This window comes from Hibiscus syriacus, unplaced genomic scaffold, assembly GCF_006381635.1.
Source record: "Hibiscus syriacus cultivar Baekdansim isolate YM2019G1 unplaced genomic scaffold, ASM638163v2 tig00110253_pilon, whole genome shotgun sequence".
In the NCBI taxonomy this organism is placed as follows: domain Eukaryota; kingdom Viridiplantae; phylum Streptophyta; class Magnoliopsida; order Malvales; family Malvaceae; genus Hibiscus; species Hibiscus syriacus.
The window spans coordinates 326770-338241 of record NW_024062646.1 but is presented as its reverse complement, the minus strand read 5'-3'; positions in this window follow the sequence as shown (position 1 = coordinate 338241).

Below are 11472 nucleotides of genomic sequence, written 5' to 3'. Positions count from 1 at the left end.
ACTAAACGTTAGGTATGATTTTGGAAAAAATTAAAGTTTAGGTACTAAAACAAAATAAATGTAATAGTTTAGGTACTAAAGGTGTGGTTTACCCTTAAAAATAAATGATGAATGGAACATTATCGATTATTCGTAACATCACCTGTTGATTTAGTAGATATGGAAATTTAAAAGGGAAAAAAACTCTTTTGGTACATTGAAGATGATCAAAAAAAAATTATAAGTTAACAATTTTTTTTTTGCTTAACATGAAAATAAGTGTCTAAATTATATTCACTTTCTCATTTAAGTTCTTAAATCATTTTCTTAGCTTAATGTTACAATGTTACCATTTAAGTGACTCGATCGTAATGACCATTAAAAAAATCATTAAATGACATGTGTCATATTCAATTTTTTTAATTTTATTTTTTGACAAACGTAGTTTTTTTGTAAATATCAATTCCTCATTCTTAATAATATATAAGAAAGAAATGCGTAGTGGTCGATCCACACCAACTTGAAAAATTTCCAAATTTCGATTTGATTTGCTACGACCAGGTAATATGTAGTAAATTAAATAAAAGAGGGTTTGATAAAAAAAGATTCAATAAAAATAAGTAATTAAAGATGAAAATTAAGAATATTGAAAATATAAAATTGAAAATACTTATGATAAAAAACAGCCTCAAGCCTCGCTTTAACTCAATTCGTTTCTGATCATTGAAAACATATTTTCACTTCGAGATTCACACCGGTTACAGTCTACAAGGCCCAACCATTGTAACTTGTTTTTCACTTTGGTAATTGATTTTCCCAAGACCAATATTTGGAAATCCAGCTTTTAATTGAATCAACTACGACAATCGTCGTTAGCACAAAACAATTTTAGTTTAGGAAAAGCCTAACTCGGATTATGTTGTCTCGCTGAGAATCGCACCCGATCTAAGTTTCTCTTAGCGGATCTCAACTAAGTGTGTTTATAGGAAGTCGGATATGCTACAAGTCAGTCTTTCCTCCCACCTTTAAATCAGAACAACATCCAGACCAACAAGCTCCTTTTTAAATGAAAATATTTTAATTTTAAAGGATAGGTCGATTACCTATCCAAGTTTTCAGAAAACTGAGAATGACATCCTAAAGATGTTAAGTGATTTTCAATTCTCACATATTGAATTGAGTCATCGCTTAGCCTTTTCAACTTATGAGAAAACTAGCTAACCATGACAGAAGTCATACTTAACATGTTTAAAAATAAAACTTGAAATAAAATAAAAATGAAAGAAAGCCTTTTATAAAACCAAATAACCGAAAACTCCTGAATCAAATCCAAAACAAGTGTGTTTTAAGCTTTACCCCATGGGGTATTTATAGCTTCTAAAAACCTAAAGATAATAATGGAAATTAAAAGATAAATAAATCCTAAAGATAATCCTAAATGTTTTCAAATTCAAACTTTAAATTTCAAAAACAAATCCTCTTAAGATAACTTTTCCCGTCCACTTTCCAGAAGGTACTAACTAGATCTTCTAGAAACTGTTGCTGACTGGACCTTCTAGAAACTGCCATGTCATGCCGCATCATACCCAGTGTCGTGTCCATGTCTCCAGCCGTGATCAACTAATAAAAGAAAATGTAGAATGTGCTATTCTTAATGATAATTCTGGAAAATAAGATCCTGCACGAAAATAAGCACAATACAACCAAATCAACAATAATAAATCCATAACACAGAAGAATTAACAAGTAAATATCATCAATATAAAACACTCATCAAATTCCTCCTCACTGGTCTCATGCTTGTCCTCAATTATGCTTTAATCAAACAAGTCAAAAACTCTATTTACCTTTCTTTACCAAGTCTCACATCCAAGAAAACAATGTAATTAGAGACCACAATACCCATCCAAGACAAGACACCAATCAATTGAACAACACTAATGAAACAAGGTAAATATAATTTTGACATTCATTCATTCATCAATCTCAATGCAACCTAACTCAATACCTTACCAGGATTCACTCAAATCACTCAATGCGTTTGGGGTATAGAAACACTCAACGTCAGAACCGACACGATATTACCATAGGTCTGCATGTAAATCAAATCTCCACTACTAATAAGAACAAGATGCATAAATCAAAGGGTCTTTTATTGGTTGTAACAGGACTTAGATAAAGGTGAGAAAATAAGCTAAAAATGTGGCTAAGATTCAAGATAATGAACTCACAAATAACTGGATCAAGTTCATAAACCGACTAAGTATAGCAAAATAATAAGACACAAAACATCAAACAACACATTTTCCTTTCGAACTTAATTTGACTTTTTCACACTTTTGTTGTTTTCTCCTTTTCTTTGTTTTTCTGTTTTTGTTCATTTCTATTTTTTCCTCTTTTTTTCTTGCTTCCTTTTTTTCTTTTTTTTTTCACATGATTTCCTCTTTATATGAAGCATGATCATACATCGGGTAAACTGTTTACTTGTCCTGAAAAGGGTAGAAAAGAGGGATAAAATAAAAGGTTCATGTTTGTAAATATGTTGAAACAAAGAATGAGAATAGGCTCAAGAGTGTCTAACTAGGGGAAAATGCATGGGTAGGCAATTTCGAGGGTAAAACAGAGTGGTTAATCCTAAGGTGTCCAAATCATTTTCAAGCATCATGTTCATGTGTAATCTCGAAAGTATTTAAAATGCAGGTTCTAGAATACCAATGTCAAATTTGACACACTCAATCAAACAAAAATGAGAGTGAAATGATATGCCCATAAAGGCTCAAATATCACCAAAGTGTGTTCATGCATTGAGCTAAGCACATTTCAACCAACAAAATCATGGAATATCACAAAAAATCTAACCTGGTTACAACTCATGTCATTCGCTATCGTGAATATCTTAACACAAACAATCATGTGTTCCCAAACAAGCATGGCATACCAAAAACATTCAACCAGACAAAGAATTTCAATGGACATTTTCGCAAATTCAACCAAGGCATACTAGCATCAAAGCATATGGGTAAGCAAAGGAAAATTCAACTTAGACTTTACTCCCCTTCATTTATGGTGTTTTGTCCCAAAACATAAAATTAAAGTACGATAAAAGGAATAGAGTATTCCTCGTGTTTACTGTCGAACAATCTTCATGCTCCAGGGGTCCGATTTTTGCACTGTTCCAACGAAAATTTCCACATCCTCATTCTTTTAAGTGGAAATAAATTACTAAACGAAAATGATAAAAATAAAAATAAATTAAAAATCAAAATTAAAAATTAAAAATGGACTGCCTCCCACAAAGAGCTTTTGTTTAATGTCGTTAGCTCGATGACTTGGTTCAGACTACAGGTTCTAAAAGAAATACTTCAACCACTTCATACGTTTTTTTACCAATTAAGAACTTCATTATGAGAAATTATACGGTCGTATAATTCTTTTATTTTCACCTTTTAGATTTTGGCATTCTCATAGGCTTTTCTTCAGATCTTTTTTAGCTTTGAAAGATTATCCAAAATAATAACTGGTGAAGTAACATTTTCTCCTAAAAAGACATTCTTTAAGTGTTCCGGAAACTGTTTCAGTTCTATCTCAGGTGCCTGCAAAATAGAAGGTAAAATTTTAGACTTAGAATGAATCAAACATAAATCAGAATGAATAGAAAATAATTTTTCCAGCTCACTGACTTCCTCATTATAGTCTTCTAAACCCCTGTATAAATCATCAACAAAGTTAGATTCCATATATTCATCAATTTTAGGTTTAATAATATCAACAAAATTAATACTAATAACTTTATATGGATGTCACATTGCTTTGTAGACATCAAACTTAACAACCACACCATCAAACTCCATGGTTAAAATACCACTTCTTACATCAATCTTTGTATGTGATGTGCTTAGAAAAGGGCAACCAAGGAGAATATCGGAACAAGTACTGATGTGATCATTCTCCATGTCAATTACATAAAAATCAGCGGGAAATATTAAGTCATTTACCTTCACCAACACATTTTCCAAGAGTCCTTCTAGGGAGATGATAGATCTGTCGGCAAGCTGAACTAATATTTTTGTATCTTTCAAAGGCTCATTAGTAATCATATTATAAAAAGAGAGAGGTAACACATTAATAGAGGCGCCAATATCACACATGGCTCGCTTTGTCCTAACTTTACCAATTTTACAAGTTATTGTAAACATACCTTGGTCTTTTAGTTTTGGCAGCAACTTTCATTGGAAAACAGCTGAGACATGTTCTCTTAGATTTACCTTCTCGTTCCCAGTAAGTTTTCTCTTTGTTGTGAAAAGGTCCTTAAAAAATTAGGCATATCTTGGAACATTTCGGATAACCTCAAGGAGAGGTGTACTAATTTCCACCTTCCGAAATGCATCTAATATTTCCTTTTCCTCAGCTTATTTATCCCTTTTTACTAACATTGATGGAAAAGGTGGTGGCGCAACATAGGGAGATGGTGCTAGATTTGCTTGTAATTCATCTTTATCCTTTTGGAATTCTAAGTTAATGACCTTGTTTTCTTTTGGATTGCTTCGTCTTGTGGGACTGGTTGTGCCACAACTGTACCACTTCAAAGAGTGATGGCCCTGATATTCTCCTTTGGGTTTACCTCGGTTTAAGATAGAAGCTTACCTTGTGATTCTAAGCATCCATGGTCTGAGCCAGTTGGCTTATTGCTTGTCTATCTCTTGGAAGTGGGCTTCAGTAGGAATCTATAACTTTTTTGGGAAAGAGCCAACCTCTAAATGATTAATTCTAATGATGACTTTTGTGTCTGATGGGGTGGTGGAGGTGGAATTAACTGATAGGCTTGATTAGGCATTGAGGTTTGAGCATAACCAAAATTTGGATAATTCCTCCATCCTAGGTTATAAGTATTGTCGTAGGGATTATAAGTCCTTTGGGGAGGTCTTGGAAAGTTCCTTACTGTATTAGCTTGAGAGATATGTCATCTTGAATCAGTGGACAACCGTCTATTGGATGATTAAATAATGCACATATTCCACATAATATGTCGATTCCAATCTTTCTTGCAACAAGAGAATTGAATACATCAGTTAATTTATGTATCTTTCTTTCTAAGGCAGGTGAATTTATCTTATGAACCCTTCGAGGAGGTTCATTAGTTGGGCAGAACTGTTGAAAATTTACGACCATCGTGGAAATTAAATTCCTAGCCTCCGTAGGAATCATGTTCACTAAAGCTCCTCTACTGACAACATCGATCATCTTCATTTCCAGGGGAGTTAATCATTCATAAAAATATTGAAGGAGGGTTTGCTCAGTTAACCCATGTTGTGGGCAACTAGCACATAACTTTTTAAATCTCTCCTAGTATTCATAGAGTGACTCTCCCTCTTTTTGTTTGATTCCAAGTATTCTTCTTTGTAACTCACTTGCTTTCGTTGCATTGAAAAACCTATCAAGAAAAAAACGAGTCATTTGAGCCCATGTGATAATAGAATTTGGGGTAAATAAAATAACCATTCGGCTAAGGAAAACTGAAAAGCTCTAAGTTTGATTTGGTCTTCAGATACTCCATGTGGTTTCATTCTGGAGCAGACCATGTGAAATTCTGTGAGATGTTTATATGGATTCTCGTTTGATAATCCGTGAAAGGTAAAGAGGAGATGAATGAGGCTAGTTTTTAACTGGTATAGAGTTTCTCCTTGGGGAAAATCGATGCATAAAGGTCCTTATTCAGCAAGAGCCATGGCTAACTCTCTGATAGTGGGATCAACCATCAGATTTAGTTTGGTATTAATGGATTCGCTTGAACTTGATTCTGAACTTGATTCTGGATCTGATTATTGTTGTCCCCTTCTTTATCAAAGCGTCCGTGCGTGAATTATTCGAGCTCAAGCTTTGATTTCCGGGTCAAAATCTACTAATTCACCCGGTTTTGTCCTGGTCATAAATCAAAAACAAACAAAAATTAGTAATTTTGGCCAAGTCCCCGACAAGGCACCAATTTGACAAGCGTTATTTTTCTGTCAAAATAAATTCCTCATTCTCAATAATATATATGAAATAAATATGTAGTAAAGAGAAATATGGTCGATCCACAAGGACTTGGAAAATTCTCAAATTTCGATTTAAATTACTACGACCAGGCAATATGTAGTAAATTAAATAAAATTGGGTTTGATAAGAAAGATTGAATAAGAATAAGTAATTAAAGATGAAAATTAAGAATATTGAAAATATAAAATTGAAAATATGTATGGTAAAAAGCAGTCTCAAACATCGTTTTGACTTAATTCATTTCTGATCATCGAAAATGAACTTTCACTTCGGGATTCACGTCGATTACAGTCTACAAGGCCCAACCCTTGTAACTTGCTTTTCACTTTGTTAACCGATTTTTCCAAGGCCAATCTTTGGAAATCCATCTTTTAATTGAATCAACTACGACAATCGTTGTTAGCACAAAACAATTTTAGTTTAGGAAAAATCTAACTCGGATTATGTTGTCTTGCTGATAATCGAACCCGATCTCAGTTTCCCTTAGTAGACCGCCACTAAGTGTGTTTATAGAAAGTTGGATATACTACAAGCCGATCTTTCATCCCAACTTTAAATCAAAACAACATCCAGACCAACTTTAAATCAAAACAACATCCAGACCAACAAGCTCTTTTTTAAATGAAAGTATTTTGATTTTAAAGGATAGGTCGATTACCTATCAAAGTTTCCAGAAAACTGAGAATGACATCATGAAGATGTTAAGTGCTTTTCAATTCTCACATATTGAATTGAGTCATCGCTTAGCCTTCCTGCTTCTGAGAAAATTAGCTAAACATGACAGAATTCATTCTTAGCATGTTTAAAAATAAAACTTGAAATAAAATAAAAATGAAAATGAAAGAAAGACTTTTATAAAACCAAACAATCAAAAGCTCCTATATCAAATTAAAAAACAAGTGCGTTTTAAGCATTACCCCATGGGGTATTTATAGCTTCTAAAAACCTAAAGATAATCATGGAAATTAAAAGATAAATAAATCCTAAAGATAATTCTAAATGTTTTTAAATTCAAACTTTAAATTTCAAAAACAAATCCTCCTAAGATAACTTTGCCTATCCACCTTTTAGAATGTGCTGACTAGATCTTCTAGAAATTGCTGCTAAGTGGACCTTTTAGAAACTGTCATGTCAGGCCGCGTCATGCCCATGTCTCCAGTCGTGACCAAATAATAAAAGAAAATGTAGAAGGCTCTCTTATTAATGCTAATTCTAAAAATAAGATCTTGCATGAAAATAAACATAATACAACCGAATCAGTAGTAATAAATTCATAACACGAAAGAATTAACAAGTAAATATCATCAATTTAGAACCCTCATCATTTTTAAAAAAAATAAAAATATTAAAAAACTCACGTCATCTGGTTTAGAGTTTAAGGATCAAGCATTGGAATTTTAGGGGATTTAAGTTTAGGGGTGGCGACGATGGTTGATCATGCAGTGGGCGACGACGAATTGGGTGGTTGTTCGTCTGTGGCAACGACAGCAATAGAGCTGGTTGGTGTTTGGGTTTGAAATTAAGATTTTTAAAGTGTTAGGGGCATTTTGAGATTTAAGAAAACAATTGGGAATTTTTTAAAATGTTATAATTTTAAGTTTTTTATTTTAAATAAAATTTTTAAAATTCTATAAATGGGACACTTGGGAAATTCTAAATATTTTTCTAACAATCGTTACGACCGAGACACTTAAAATGATAATGTTTGTAATGTTAGCCACTTGGATTTGCCGAAAAATAATTTAAACACCTGAGAAAAAATATAATTTAGATATTTATTTTTATATTAATTTATTTTTTTAAGTGAAGTTGACAACTTTCCGATTAACAACACATGGTTGGCAAGTGGAAGGGATAAAAGGAATAGATGGAGAGCTGTCCCCTTAATTTCTTAATGAAGAAAAAATTTCTTAAGTTGTAATTTCCAGATATATGTATATTTAGGGGTGGATCTGAATCTGGTGCATGTGAAAAGGATTCCAGATATGGGACACATTGAAGTAATAAAGAGGCCCATTTATGTATGCAATCTTCCAAAACCATGAAATGATTAAAGAGTAGTTGTATAAAACAGTGCTGGTTCTCTATACTTGTCCCCATCAAAAGCATTCCAGTTTACTAATCAATTAATTATATATATGTTGCAGTATCGAATTGTCAATGTCAAAAAGTGAGGGGGAAGGCCATGAACAGTTAAGAAACAATGTCTTTTCCGAGAGTGGGAACAAGGCCAGGGTGATGAAAGAGTAGCGTGATCAACAGTGACGAATTTGGAATTTTCTGCCATACATAAGTTGGGAGGAGAATGAGCAGTGCAAAGGTCAAATAAAGACGGGAAAACTCTACAAAAGAAGACTAGTACGAGCTTCAGCTTCCCCATTACTCCAGAAACCCACCCTTTGAAATGTTCCTTTCGTTGCTATAAAAAGACAATGAGAGTTAGTGCAGGTTGCAGAGAAAGGGAGAGAAAGCCACTTTCAATGAGTGTGTTTCTTCTGTTTATCTCTGTATCTTACAATGAAATTTGTTACCAGATACAGATAGTACCAAATAGTGCAATCTGAGATTATCCTTTAGCCCTTTATTTTTGTTTACAAATATGGCAAAACTAAGGAGTTGTTTGCAGGTAGGAACTGGGGATGGAGTCCAACAAGAGTGAAGATCTTCACCAGGAGGAAGAAGGTGGAGACAGTGACGACGTTGAGCTTCTCAAGACCAGAATTTCTAGTCATCCTTTGTATGGGAGGCTCGTTGAGAATCACCTCAACTGCTTAAAGGTTCTCTCTCTCCCACCCCCTTGGATTTAGGGTTAACAAGCATTGAACTTTCGCCGAATCCTATGATCTTGTTAAAGTACTCATTCTTAACTTTCTGATAAGCTTGGCATTTGGGTGCAAACTTTCTACAACATGCGATCTAGTTTCTGCAATTAGGGTTAATATTCTATGGTATTAACCTAGCTACCTAGTAATTTTTAGTTTGCTTAGATCCAAATTTGTATTTGCCATATCAACCATTTCACCAGCATAACATATTATATCTGCTAGTGATTACATAGGTTAGTGCTTTAATATACAGTTGTTTACTGTCCCCCCCACCACCTTTGGTCAGGTTGGTGGCATTGGCATTGGAGGCAGAAACAGCAAGGGAAATCAAAGGCAAGCTGAGCATTATGATAGTAGTAATAGTATGAAGAAGAATACATGTAGCAGCATGCAGCTAAACCAATCAGATTTAGACCTCTTCATGGTACACTCCTTTATTTGATTCCTTCTGATTATATACATAATAGTGGACTGAAGATGATAGGTTAGAGTGTACTTAAATGCAGGAAGGATACTGCTCCGCACTGAGCAAGCTAAAGGAAGCCATGGAGGAACCTCAGCTGGAATCAATAGCCTTCATCAACGGCATGCATTCTCAACTCAGGAACTTGGCCATAGCAAATCCCCGTTCACCTAATGTATTTCTGGTAATTATTATATCACACATGCACTAATTGCCTTTAATAATAGTTATGTGCCAGTGGCAACAGTGACAAGGAAGAGATATAGGAACTTAAATCCAAATCTCACCGTGTATGACTTTAATCCATATTTATTTTAAATTCGTTAGAGTAATTTTATTTGAAGCTTGTGCAGCAGGAAGCTGAAACGAAGAAATCAAAGTGAGGGACCAATAAGTAACGAGAGTTGTTGAATGGTGTAGATCATTAGATGCAGAAAGACTTTGGGACATTTGCGGCAGGCTGTTGCTATTAGTACCAGACAGACCCTTGTGCTTCAAGAATCTCTCTAACATCAATATCCAAAACATTGAAACCTATGCATATGATGTAATTTTCTGCTACTTCGGTTCTCTCTTTCGTGATGTACACACACACACACACATATATATATATATATATATATATATATATATATATATGAGTTTTTTCCTGATCAATATGTCCGTATTACCACGATTAGAATAACTATAGACAACGGCAGATCCAGAAATATTTTTTAAGGTGCGCACATATGTATTAATAATAAAAACATTTAGTATGTAATAAGCACAAATAAAATTTTAGGGTATGTATTTTCAGTAAAATTAACTACTAACATAAAAATATTCAAATTTCAAGTCGGACAACATACATCCGCCACCTATAGACTTCAACTTGAAAAATATAACTATGGAAAACGATACCTCTTTCGACAGTGAGTGCAGAAAATGAGACGTGGCATAAGAGGGCGGCGTCATTGATGAACAAATGAATGATGTGAAACTAAAGGGCCGTTTGTTTTGAAGAAAAAAATTATTATCAAAGTTAGTAATTTTTTTCGGAATTACATACTCGTATTTAGTTTAATAATATTGTCCCTTAAGAGGTAATGGAGCATTACCTACAATAATCTTTTTATTTGAATATATTTTAGATAAATAATGTGAAATTTAATGTTAATTAAGATCAAACAACTATAAAATATATTTACCTTTTATTTTACTCATTTTTTAATTTTATAAAAAATATATAAATTTGGTAAAAGAAAATATATATTTTAATAATCTTATATTCTCTCAATCAAACACTGTAATTTTACATTCATGTCAAATAAACTAAACAATGTAATACAAAATTTCAGTAATATGTCAAATAGTGTAACATTATGATAATATCATTCTAAAAATTAATCTTACATTCCATGAACTAAACGATCCTTAAAAAAAAAGTAATTGGGCAGTTGGTACACAATACACTACTACTTGACCCTATTAGCATTAGCTTTACCTTGGCTTGGCTTGTTCGGGTTCATGACGACGTATTTTTTTTAAAATGAGGCCCTCGATAATGTGACATAAGCACTCCTTATTAATTTTAATTTAATTGAAATTTTATAAATCGAAATTAAAATTGAGCTAAATGAAGCAAAATCAACTAAAGGATTGTACTACAAATATTAATGAGATGAGTTGGGTCAATATCATACTTTTTGTATAGTATATAATGTATAAAAAAATCAAACAAACAATACAATGCAATATTAAAATATAAAAATTAATATATATATATATATATATATAATATAAAATAGATATAATATAGAAATAAATCCTTCCACATTTTCCATCTTTATCAAATTACATGTGCTATGACTCATTCTTCCCCCTTGTCCCTTTCCGGATATCGAAACTATCGAGATTCAAGAACCATCCATTATTTCGTGGGTTAAATTCTACTATCAGTCCTTGTTATATATATATTACTTATTTGATCCTTTTAGTTTGATTATGTCTAATTCTTATATTTTAAAATTTGAAATTTTAATGTTGATTAAAATTTCAAATTTTAATATTGATTAAAATTAAAGATGATCTGTTCAATCAAGTTTTAATATTAGTGTCTTAATTTTCTTGTTCACATTAATCCTAGAACTTAGTAACCTTTTCGATTTTGATCTCGAACTTAGATTA